Source organism: Vombatus ursinus, unplaced genomic scaffold (genome assembly GCF_900497805.2).
Source record: "Vombatus ursinus unplaced genomic scaffold, bare-nosed wombat genome assembly UNPS02014198.1, whole genome shotgun sequence".
NCBI lineage: Eukaryota > Metazoa > Chordata > Mammalia > Diprotodontia > Vombatidae > Vombatus > Vombatus ursinus.
Window position 1 is genome coordinate 746532 of NW_020953976.1, and position 13108 is coordinate 759639.

The 13108-nt window shown below is 47.7% G+C and overlaps 1 protein-coding gene across 1 annotated transcript in view; it reads left to right on the plus strand.

The window, feature by feature from the left end:
• The first annotated feature begins 11907 nt into the window (after window positions 1-11907).
• LOC114041869 (zinc finger protein 883-like) overlaps window positions 11908-13108 on the plus strand; it is a 17397-nt gene continuing 16196 nt past the window's right edge. Inside the window, exon 1 of the mRNA XM_027860522.1 lies at window positions 11908-12160. The gene's annotated coding sequence lies outside the window, so the exon portion shown is untranslated. The remainder of the gene's footprint in view (window positions 12161-13108) is intronic.

The window sequence follows — 13108 nt, forward strand, 5'->3', positions numbered from 1 at the left end:
TGACCCACTTCTCTACTCACATTTTTGCTTTCACCCACAAATGCACTCCTTTCATGTTCATGAACTCTGAAATTCTCTCATCTGATCACAAGCTGTTGTCATTCCACCTCTGCCTTGCAACCCCACACCCCTTTCTTCACCAGGACCTCAAATCCTTTGACCCTTCAGTTCTCTTCCAGGTCATTTCCCCCTGCACTAACCACTCCCTCTTCTCCCCATCTTGTTTTGTTTTGTTTTCGGTGAGGCAATCAGGGTTAAGTGACTTGCCCAGGGTCACACAGCTAGTGAGTGTCAAGTGTCTGAGGCTGGATTTGAACTCAGGTCCTCCTGATCCCAGGGCTGTTGCTCTATTCAGTGCACCACCTAGCTGCCCCACTCTTCTCTCCATCCTGACCCCGGTGAACCCATTCAACTCTGCACAGTCCTTCTCCCTTGAATCCCTAATCCCTTCATCATATCACCAATTGTGCCCCCTCCTCACCCTTTGATCACTGCTACTATTCATCGCCTTCATAGGTGCTGCTGAATGAAGGTGGAGAAAATCGCTTTCTTACTGGGTCCACTACAGATCTATTCTACAAAACCTCAACCCGGCCCTCGCTGCTACCAAGAAATTCTACTCTGATTCCCCTGTCAACTCCCTCTTCCCCTCTTCCCGGCAGCTCTTCTGAGCCTCCACCTCCCTCCTTACATCTGCCATGGCTCCCCCTCCCCCACCCTCTCAGCTGAGACCCCTGCCTCGTATTTACAGGAAAAATTTGAGGACATTCGCTGTGAACTCTCCCTTCTCTCTCCTTCCTCATCTTCCATCACTCGTGCGTCTTCTGTTCCTCTCTCCACCTCCCCCCATCCCATTTGCCAAGGCCGATCCCCCTACCTGCTCAAGTGATCCTCTTTCATTTCATCCCCAGCTTGTCACTTTTCCTCAATCTATCCCTCTCTACTGGCTCCTTCCCTATGACCTACAAACGCATCCACGTCTCCCCCATGTTGAAAAAATCCTCACTTGATTCTCCCCTTCCAGAATCTCTTCTGCCCTCTGTAGCTCAACTCGTGGAAAAGGCCACCTCCAGCTGGTACCTCCATTTCCTCTCCTCCCACACCCTGCACAATCTGACTTCCAGACTTATCATTCCACCAGAACTGCTCTGTCCAAAGTCACCATTGATCTATTCGTTGCCACACCCAGTGGCCTTTTCTCCTCTTCATTCTCCTCGACCTCTCCTCAGCCTTGGTCATTGGTGATTACTCTCTTCTCCTCTAAATTCCCTCCTCTCTTCAAGGTTTCAGGACCCTGCTCTCTTCTGGTTCTCCTCCTTCCTCTTAGACTGCTTGCTCTCTGTCTCCTTCACTGGATCCTCCAGATCATGCTCTGTAATGGGGGGGGGGGTCCCTCGGGATTCTAGATTGGGTCCTCTCCTCTTCTCCCTCTGCATGACTTCACTTGGTGATATCATCAGCTCCCATATTAATTACCATCTTTGTCCTGATGATTCTCAAATCTACCCATCCTGCCTGAAACTCTTTGCTGACTTCCAGTGTCCCATCTCCATCTGCCTTTCAGACATCTCAAACTAAATTCCAGTAGACATCTTAGACTCAACATGGCCCAAACAGAACTCATTATCTTTCCCCCTGAACCCTCCTTGCCCTCTACCTTCCCCCCAGTTTCTCCCAACCCATGTGCCATCCTGGATTCCTCACTCTCTCACCCTCCATATTTAATATGGTGCCAAGGCCTGTCGATTTCACCTCCGCAATGCCTGTCAAATATACCTTCTTCTCTCCTCTGACACTGCCCCCACCCTGGTCCAGGCCCTTATCATTTCATACCTGGACTATTGCAATAGCCTGCTTGGAGGAGGGGGTTCCTGCCTGCCTCCCTGCTCTTCTACTCAGCCCCAAAAGTGATTTTCCTAAAGAACAGGATCGGACCATGTCAGCCCCCTCTACTTAATAAACTCCAGTGGTTTGCTATGGCATCCGGGATCAAATGTAAAACCCTCTGTTTGGTGTTCATAACCTACTCCCTCTCATTTTTCTGGCCTTCTTATACCTTACAGCCCCATCCTTCTCCCTTCCCCTACACGTACATACTCCTAGATCCATTTACCTGGCCTCTTGGCTGTTCCTGAAACAACACATTTAATCTCCTTCTGCCATTTTCACTGCTCATCCCCTATGCCTGGCATGCTCTCCCTCGTCATCTCTGCCCACTGGCTTCCCTGGTTAAAATCTCACCTTCCACATGAAACCTTTCCCAACCCCTCTTAAGCATAGTCCTTTCCCTCTGTTGATCATTTCCTATTTATCCTGTTTATAATTTGTTTATATTTTGTTCTTCACATTGTCTGTCATTAAATTGTGAGCTCCTTGAGAGAAAAGGCTATCTTTTGCCTCTCTTTCTATCCCTCAGGCTTAGCAGATTGCCTGGCATACAGATGGTATTTAATCAATGTTTATTGACTGATTGACAGAGCTAATAATTGTCTGAAGTCAGATACGAACTCAACTCTTCCAGATTCCAAGCCTAGCCCTCTTTAGTGGGGCCTCTTGTCTTTCCATCACAGTTATTCGCATCCCTTTCTCCCTCCCCCCATTACATCCTCCACTGCAATAAAGAAATAGAATTTAAAACATGTGATACACTTGGCAGGGTAGATGCACAGTATTGCCCCCGGTCAGTCATTCACTTCTCATCCGTCTCTGCTCATCTCCTCTTCATGGTTTTCATTGACTTTTCCATTGCTTGGGTTCAGCATCTTGCTACTGATCTTTTCCTCTTAATGCTGTTCTCTTGGAACATTGTGTTTTCATCTGCATCTGTTCATTAAACTCATACCATATTTCTCTGAATTCCTCCTATTAGCCATCTCTTCCTGCGCAATAACATTCTATTACACGGATGAATTGTTTTTTCAGCCTTTCTCCAGTCAGTGGGTGCCCACCCTCCTGGTTCTTTGCTACCACAAAAAAAAAAAAAAAGTTCCATTAAGTATTTTTGTATGTACTAGATATTTTTTCTGTCTTGGCCTTTCTTGGGACATATGCCTGCAGTGAGATTGCTCAGTCAAAGGGCATGGACATTTTAGTCACTTTTCTGGCTTGATTTCCAATGGAAATCCAACCTATAAATCTAGCTCCCTGAACCTATCGTGGGAATGTTCTCATTCTTTTGACTAGCTAATGCAAATGAGCCAGCACTAATCAAAAAGACACTGAGAATGTGAGAAGGTGTGCTCCTGGCAGAGTAGTTTGGTCTGGGCAGGTAGAACAGGAGGCACAAGGAAGGATGCCCATCACTTGTTATGAAGGAAAGAATGGGTCCTGGGTAGAATTGCCTTTACTTTAGGCCTAAGAAAATGGTACTTTTTCCATCAGTCTGTCAGGGTAATAAACATTTGTCCGGACCTACCATGTGGTTTATCAGATAGGAAGAAGAGAAAGGGACGGCTTCCTGGTACTGTCAAATCTTCTCAGCCCTCTTTCTCCTTTTAAAGGAGGACAGGAGGTATTGAAGGAGGCTAATCCCTGCTCAGATATCACACAGTAAAAATGACAAATGCAGAAAAAATGGAGCTGGTTATGTCAACTCTTAGCAGACCATTTTCAGCTCTTAAAATCCTCTTTCAGCAAAGCCATGAAACCCAAAGCCCTGAAGACCTGTTAAGTGTCATTATTTATACAAAACATAATGTACCTCTCCATTGCCTTCTAAGTGATTCTCATTTTTAATTCTTGAGACACTAATTTCTTTCTTTTTTTCTTTTTTTCGGCAATTGGGGTTAAGTGACCTGCCCAGGGTCACACAGCTAGTAAGTGTCAAGTGTTTGGTCTGAGGCCGGATTTGAACTCACGTCCTCCTGACTTCAGGGCCGGTGCTCTATCCACTGAGCCATCTAGCTGCCCCCCCACCTTCCTTTCAAAGGTTGGTGAGGTGTGCCACACTCTGAGGAGAATCAAATCTTTTTCTTGGATTGCTGCTGGCTTATTGGCATTAGCTAGTGGAAAGGATACAATTCATACAAAAGCCAGATCCACTCTCATCATCCAAGAAAGGAGCTCCTGGTCTTTCTAAGATGGAGTTATTTAAGTATTCTCTTTTCTGTTAATTTGAGAAATTGATAGTTAAAAAAATATTCATCCATTTCACTTAGATTGCCAATTTTACTGGAATATAATTGGACAAAATAACTCTTTACAATAACTTTCATTTCATCTCCATTGGTGTTGCACTCACCCTTTTATTTTTGAGACTGGTTTTCTTTTGGTTTAATTTCTTTTTTTTTTAATCCAATTAACCAACAGTTTGCCTATTTAATTGTTAAGTCAGGCCTAATTTTATACATTAGTTCAATGGATTCTGTTTTACATCTCTATCAGGGTGTGGATAACATTCCATCTTTTGTCCTCTGCAGACACCTTTGGTCATTGCATTGATAGGAGTTCTTAAGTCGTTCAGACTTATTTTTCATGACAGTATTGTTTTTATTTGGAAGGAGTTCTGCTTCTGCTCACTTTACTTTATGTCAGTCCATCCATGCCTTCCCAGGTTGTTTGCAACCGTCACCATCAGCATGTCTGACACCAGACCACATTTCATTGCAGTGACAAATATTTTAGAGAACCCATTTTCCTTTATTACATGTAAGTTTCAGGAGGATGTGTGTGTGTGTGTTTTCCTTTCACCTAGGGGAGATCAAGTCAGAGAGGGAAAAAAATGAATGTCCATTTAAAATCATATTTGGCAAAATCTGACATTTTGAGGGACACTAGGAATAGGATTGCCCTTCTCCCCCTGCCCCTCCCCTCCAAAAAGGGAAAAGAAGGAAATTGTTGGATAGTTTTACTCACAAAATAGAACAGGAGAAACACCCGAAGGAATTAGTAAAGTTTTGAAAGTAGCATATTGAATTTTTTATATCTCAAAATGAAAATTAAAAAATAAATAATACAAACTATTTCACATGGAATCTTCTTTTTCTGATTTATAAGTGTGTGTGCTTGTATGTATTTAGATATATAGTACTCATTTTATTCCATGTTGTGAATTTTAAAATAAGATCAAACACTCATAGTTTCCTTTTTTCCATTTTGGAAGGCATTCTCCCTATTTCTTGGATGTATTAATTTTTATAGTTTATTTAAATTTAAAAAAACTTTATTTTTCCCCAATTACATGTAAAAACAATTTTTAACATTTAAAAAAAATTTTAAGGGGACAGCTAGATGGCACAGTGGGTAGAGTACTGGCCCTGAAGTCAAGAGGACCAGAGTTCAAATCCAGCCTCAGACCAAACACTTGACACTAGCTGTGTGACTCTGGGCAAGTCAGTTAACCCCAATTGCCTAAAAAAAATAAATAAATAAAAAAATTTTGAGGTCCAATTCTTCACACACCCCTCCATCATTGAGAAGACAAACAGTTTGATATAGGGTATAAATGTGCAGTTATGCAAAACATTTCCATGTTAGTCATGTTGTCAAAGAAAACACAGAAAAAAAATAAGAAAAATAAAGAAAGTAAAGAGAAAGTCGACTTTGATTTGCCTTCAGACTCCATCAGTTTTTCTCTGGAGACAGCATTTTTCATCAGAAGTCCTTCAGAATCATCTTGGATCGTTGTATTGCTGAGAGTCGTGGAGATCAAAATTGTCCAACGTACAGTAAGAGAGACTAAGGCAAAGCTCCGAGCCAAGGCACTTCATTAAAGGTCCATGGTCCTTGCTTATGAAGTGGACCTCAGATCCTCCTCACAGTCTGAGACGCCCCCTCCTTCCAGAGCCTTATTGCCAGGAGTTGGGAGATGGAGCACGTTGTGTGAGGAGGCCAGTGTCACTGGATCAAGTGTCACTGGGAGGGGGCTGGCCTAAGGAGTAAGAGGGCTGGAAAGGTAGAGCTGGCTTTAGAGGGCTTTGAATGCCAAACAGAAGATTTTGTATTTGCCCCTGGAGGCAATAGGGGGCAGTTTTTTGAGTAGGAGGGTGACACTGTGAGATCTGCATTTTAGCAAGATCATTTTGACAGCTGAATGGAGGGTGGACCGGAGTGGGGAGAGACTAGAGGCAGGCAGATCTCCCAGCAGCTACCGCAATGGTCAGGATGTGAGGTGACGAGGGTCTGCCCAGGATGGGGGCTAAGTCACAGGAGAAAAGGGGATATTGGAGAGATGCTGCTGAGGTGAAGTCAATAGACCTGGACAAGAGCTTGGATGTTGGGGGTGGGGAACAGCCAAAGGTAAGTGAGTGAGGAGTCAAGCAGGACACCTAGGCTGTGAGCCTGGGGTGGTGGTAATAGGGAAGTTCAGAAGAGGGGAGGGTTGGTGGGGGAAAGATGGTGAATTCAGTCTTTGACATGTTGAGTATAAGATGGCTACAGGACATCCAGTTGCAGACGTCCAAGAGGCACTTAAGGGATGTGAGACTGGAGGTCAGCAGAGAGGGAAGAGCTGGATGAGAAGATCTGAGAATCCTCAGCGTGGAGATGATCACTGATTGGTGGGAGCTGATGAGATCCCCAGGTGAAGTAGAAGAGGGAAAAGGGGATCCAGAGCAGAGCGGGTGGGACATCCCTGGTCACAGGGTTAGTGGGTGCGACCTGGGTAAAGACCAGGCAGAGGACCTGGAGAAGGACGGGTCAGACAGGTAGAAGTGGGAGAGAAGAGGAGGATGGACAGTCACAGGCTGCAGAGAGGGAAAGAAGGAAGAGCCGCTAGTGACCTGGGACAGCAGCAAGAATGCTGGCCCCCTCCCTGCCACCCCTGGGCTCCCTGTAGGACTCAGCTCAGGTCCCCCCTCCTGGAGGTCCTTCCCTGTTACCCCAGGTATCGATGCCGTCCCCCCTCCCCATAACCTCCCATCCTTTCTCTGTAAACAGACACACAGACACAGGTACACCCACACAGATACACACACACACACACACACACACCCACCCACCCACCCACCCACCCACACACACACACATCATTTCCATAACGTGACAGAATGGGAGCTCCTGTGGCCAGGTAATCTTTTAGCCTTTTGATATCACTCTGGCCTAGCCTAGCACCTGCACTTAGTAGGCACTTCATGCATTTTTGCTGACTACAGCAGGAACACATGAGCAGCCAGGGGTCCCAGGCCCCAGAATCACAGAAGGCAGACTGGGGACTTGGCTTCCTTGGAAACAGCCCCGGTCCCCGGGAAGGCTTCCCGAGTGTAACAACCCTGGGGGAAAGCGAGTGCGATCAGTCCCGAGAACGAATAAATCTTTAAAGTAGGCAGGGAGCATCCCCTCCCTCTTCGCCCACCTCCAAACTCCGGAGGGGACCAGAGTCCAGCCCGACACCTCCAGACCCTCAGCAGGGGTCAGTAAGGGAGGGCAGGGGTCTTGTGGTCGGGGGCAGGGGGGCAGAAGCCCCGGATGCTGGCTGGGTCAGAGGTGGGGGTGGGGATAGTGGAGACACCCCCCCCCCCCAGGCAAGGGGCAGCCGAGACGGGCTCCTGGAGGGGAACGTCAAGGCATCCTGGCGGGTGCTGGAGGAGATGGCGCAGAACCAGCTTTGGGGGGGCTGAACCAGGGCCAGACTGGGGGGAGGGAAGGAGGGAGGAGACACCACGTCGGGGTGCACGTTCGGGGGAGGAGCAGGACATCTGCTCTCCGTAGGGGAAGGGAGCGGGGGCACTGGAGACTTGGGGGGAATTGGGGCGGGGGGCGCGGGGCTCCTGGGGCCGCGTGGGCTCGGCGGGGGGTGGCAGGGAAGGGCATCGTGGATCCTGATGATCAAGGTGGGGCAGGACTCGGGGGGGTTCCGGGGGGGAGGGGGCTTTGGGAGCCTGGGTCTCGATGGGGGGAGGCTCTGAAAGGCAGGGTTCAAGTGCAAGGGAAGGCTCGAGACCTCTAAGTTTGAGGGGGTGTTGGGGGCTCAGTACTCTCGGGTACGGTGGCGGGTGGGCGGCTTGGAACGTCCGGGTCTCGGGGTCTTCCGGGGAGCTCGAGACTCGCCCACCCAGACGACCGGGAGCCGATTCAGCCGGACGGGTGAAATAGCTGAGGTCACGAGGTCATTGGGTAAGAACGGGGAAGAAGCGGAAGTGGCGCGCGGTGCGGGGGCTTCTGGGAAATGTAGTCTTGGGGCCGCGCATATTCAGGAGCGAAGCCCGCGGGCAGAGGTGGGGGCGGGGCTGCCAGAAAGCCCTGAGGGCCGTGCCCTGCCCCGCCCCCTCCTCTGGCACGCTCCTCAGCCCCCAGCACCTCCCTCTCTCCACCGTACGCCCCTCCCCCCAGACCTCAGTTCATCCCCAATGACGCCTCTTCCCTCTGGGCCCCTGCACCCCAGCTCGGCCCACCCCTTACCTCCACGGGCCTTCAGGGAGCTGACTGTCCCCCTCGAAGGGGGCTGGGGAATGGGGGGGATCCTCCTCCTTCCGAAATTGTCCATTTCCCGGATGATTCAGGGGTCGCGGGCGTCGATGGGCGCTGATCCAGGGTCAGAGCCAGGGACCCCCCCCCGCCCCGCCCAACACAAAGGGCCCAAATGGGCGACCCCCCCCCCCGGAGCGCCGCTGGGGCCCACGCCCCAAGAGGGGCGGGCCCTGGCGGGCTAGGGGCGTCACGTGACTGCGCCGGCAGGGCTGCGTCGGGGGGGGGAGGGGGCGGAGGATCCGAGAAGCCTCGGAAGAGTTGGTGGAGCGATGCAGAGCGCAGCGAGCAGAACCGGGAACGAGGAAGTGAGGAGCCGCCCCGGGGAAGCCGCCCAGGCAGCCGCTGGCCTCCGCTGCCAGCCTGGACCCCAGACAGCAGCCGAGGAGCCGCTGCCCGCCTCCCGATGGAGATGGAGGCCTCGCTGCCAAGCATCACGTTTCCCACGACGTGCCAATGCACGCGTGCTGCCCTTGGCTGTACACGTCTGCACCAGCAGCGCTGGAAGGGGAGGGCAAATGTTTGCAGACTGAAAAAAATAATAATAAAATGCAATTTTAATACGAGAAGAAAAACGCATTGAAGTACATTTCACAACTGTGACTAGGGCAATTCTTATTTCAAGAGAGTTTTTAGAAAAGTAGGTAGTTCTACTTACATGCAATTTAAAAGGTTTGAATAAAATAAATGAAGGTCAAACAGGAAAAGAAATTGTCCAGTGATAGTCAAATATAACCAATGAAAGTTGTCCCAGATCTAGAGAGAACTGACACCCAGTGTGTGAACTGTGTATCAAGAGCCATTACCAATACATGAGGGCCGAATGCCAAAGAAAGAAAAGTATTGGCAGCTATAAATGACCCCAGGAAAGCATGATCCAAAGAGCCAACAGTAAGAGAAAGTCACATTAATTCTTTTTTTGCCATATATTGTCATGCCTTGAAAATCGGCAAACAATGACAAAAAGCGAAGTATCAATATTTGATTTTTAAAAATTTTGAAATCCATAAACACAGAGTAAAAAAGCAGTTTATACACACGTGCCACAGAAAGATTTGCTCCTGAAACAATTTTTATTATGCATACCTTGTTTTACTTTTTAAGCAGTTAAAAAATGCAATATGGCACTTTCAAAGCTGCCCTGATTCCTCTGGTCTTCCTCTTCTTCTACTCTCTCTCTCTCTCTCTCTCTATATATATATATATATATTTTAAATCCATCAATTTTTCTTCTTTTCTTTTTTCTATGAGGGAGGCAGTCCTGTTTCTAGCCCCCCTCAAACTACAATCCTCCCAAACAAATAGAAAAAAAAAATAAATTTTTGTCATGGAAACACAGTGAAGCAAAATAATTTTCACATGGTCCATATCCCAAAAAGTTCTTTTTATTCTACTTCTTGAATTCCTCACCTCATGGTAGGAAAGCAGGTGGCATAGATATTTAGAAGTCTCTGAGATAATGATTGGTCATTACAATAATCAGTCGTAATATCTTTCAAAGTTGCTGGTCTTTACAAGGTTAATGTTATCACTTATTCCCTTGGTTCGACTAACTTCATTCTGTATCAGTTCATCTATTTCTTCCCAGGTTTCCCTAAAGTTATCTATTGTTGATGGCATATTAGTAGTGCCCATTCCATTCATTTATCAAAATTAATTCAGCCATCCCCCACTGAAGGATATCATGCCTGGTTCCCAGTACATTACCGTAACAAAAGGAGCTATTATTAATATTTTCATATAGTTGGGTCCTGTTCTTCTTTGATTTTGTCAGACGCATATGCCCATTATTACTGTCAATGAGTCAAAGTGGATACACAATTTAGGGACTTTGGATTTCATCGCTTCACTAGCAGTGAATTAAGGTTACTAGTTCCCCAAAGAGCTTCCAATGCTTATCTTCTTTTCTTGTTATCTTCATCAATTACATCAGTTTGAGGCAGAATCTGAGTTGTTTAATTTGCATTTTTCTAATTAGTGATTGGGAGCATTTTTTTCCCTTGAGCTTGTTTTTTTTTTTTTTAACTTAATTTTTTTTTTTTCAAGTAACAAACACTTACTTTCGCTCCCTCTGACCTGGCCTCCTCCAGATGAGAATGGGAAAAAAAGAAAAAAAAAGGTCCAAAACTCTTGTCACAAATGTACAGTCAAGCAAAATAAACTCCCTAGTTGTCTATGTCCCAGAATGCCTACTTCAATACGCACAGAATCCATCACCTCTCTGTAAGGGGGTAGGAAGCACCTCTCCTCCGTGACCACTGCATTATTGATCAGAGTTCTTGAGTCACTCAAGTTGTTTGTGTTTACAATGTTACCACTGAATGATTTGTTCTGCTGGTTCTTCTCAGTTGGCACTTCAGTTCATATGAATTTCCATAGGTTTCTCCATTTTATTATGCCTTTCAAAATTTCTTCTTGTAAAATTCTATTCCATTACATTAACATGTCATCATTTTCTCAGCCATTAGGGTTACAGATGGGTCCCTTCTTAATTTGCAACTCTTTGCTATAACAAAAAGAGCTGCTAAAATATTTTTGAACTTGGGTTCTTTTCCTGTTTCTTTCATCTTGCTGCCACATGGGCCTAATGGAGGTGTTCCTGGGTCAAGGAGTATGAACAGAGTAGGAACATTTTGTGCACTGTTCCAAATTGTTTTACAGAAATGACTGGGCCAGTTCACTGCTCCACTGAGAGTGTCAGTGTGTCTAATAGTCCTGGGGTCTGCCAACATTTGTCATTTTCATTTTCTGGTCATCTTTGCCAATCTGAGAATCTTTGTAATTATTGGTGACTTGGATAAGTGATTATAGATGTGAAGCGTTTTTTTTTTTTCATATGGTTGTTGATAGCGTGGATTTCTTCCTTTGAAAACCACAACGGAAGAAATCGAAGCTATCAATATTCATATGAAAAAATGCTCTGAATCACTAATAATTACAGAAATGAAAATGAAAACAGCTCCGAGGTACCACCTCACACCCATCATATTGGTTAACATAAAAGAAGAAGAAAATGACGAATGCTGGAGGGGATGTGAAAAAGTAGGGACAGTAATGCACCTCGAGTGGAACTGTGAGCTGGTTCTATCATTCTGGGGCTGAGTTTGGAACTCTGCCCAAAGGGCTGTCAAACTGTGCATACGTTTTAACCCAGAAATGGCACTACTAGGTCTGTATCCCAAAGGGAGCAAAGACAAAGGAGAAGCACCTGTAGGGCCTGGATGTCCTAGATAGGGAAAAGATGAGTGTAGCGGGGCAGAGCTGGAAAAAGGCCAGGAGATTCTTTCTGTTCAGGAGGAAGGTCTGATTCCCAGAGCAGGGAGGGAGGGAGGTGGAGGGGTTGTAGGAGGAGGAACTTTCAAAGTCCACCAGCCTGGTTGGGGGTGGTCCAGGAGCTATTCGAGCCTCGGGGTGGAGTTTGGAGGCCTGGGAGGAGTCTAGAGTGGAAGAAGTTTATTTCTAGTGGCCAAATCATTCCACGTGATGGAGGGCAGGGCTCAGGGAGGAGAGGTAGGCAGGGTCTCAGGTCCTAGCTCTAGGAGCCTTTGGAAGAAAGGGAAGTTCTTGCGATCTCAGCTGGACTGGGCAGGGTAGGGCTCCCTGGATTGGGAATATCAGAGTGGGCCGACTGAAAGCGTGAGCCCTTGGAACTGAGATCAACCTGCCTCCTTCCTCTGGAGCTGTGGTTGCTCTATCTTTCTTTGAAGCTGAGATCATTCTGCCTTCCGGAAGCCAGCTCTGTGCATGCAAGTCCTAGGTAGGTCTGAGTCAGGAAGTCAAGTCGGTGCTTGGTTGCCGCTGCCTGACCTTTCCTTTGGGTCTCATCCTCCCTGTCTGACCTCATGCTGAGTGACCTCCAGGGTCACCTGGAGTCCCCCTCCCTCCCAAAGCCGGTTCCCGGCAGGCTCCCCATCTCTGCCTCTGATCCAGGCTCCCCATCACATCCTAAACATCCTGGGGCACCATCCCCAGCTTTACCACTGGGTAACCTTCAGGCCTTGCCCATAGGGACCCAGGAGTATTGCCTTCAGCCTCCCCATAAGGATCCACGTGTCCTGTCTCCCTGCCCCCAGCTCCTGTTCATTGTCGAGTCACCAACCTGGGCTTCCTGTAAGGGCCAGGAGTCCTGCTTCCTTGTCCCCAGAGGGTAACTAGGACCTAGGCACCGAAGCTCCTGCCTGGCCTCCCTTAACTGGACATGCTAGCTCCCTATCAGATCGAAGGCATTTGCCCCCTTGTCTCCAGTTTCCCTCCAGGGACCCAGATAACCATCCTCCAAGCCTAAGCTCCAAAGAAGAGTCCCAGGAGCTCTCCCTAGCTCCTAGTTAAACCCCAGGACACAGTCATCTGCTTTCCCAGGCTCTGCTGCCTTCCTGGGGACTCTTCTGTCACTCAGATGTTCCCTCTCCCCTCCCCAGCTTTGTGCCATGTGCTACCTCCCAGACCCTTCCTTACCCAGGCCTCCTGCTTCTCTGACCTGACTTTGTTCAGAGTTGTCAGGCCCCCATCCAGTCAACTGAACCTCAGATATGATTCTGGCTGCCCCTCAGGCTTCTCCTGGTCATTTCTGGCAGTCCTATCCTAGAGTCCTCCCCATTCTCAGCCTTCTTTAGCTACCCTCCCTTCTGGATCAAGGTCTGTCTTTTGTCTGGATTGTGTGTGTGTGTGTGTGTGTGTGTGTGTGTGTGTGTGTGTGTGTGTGTGT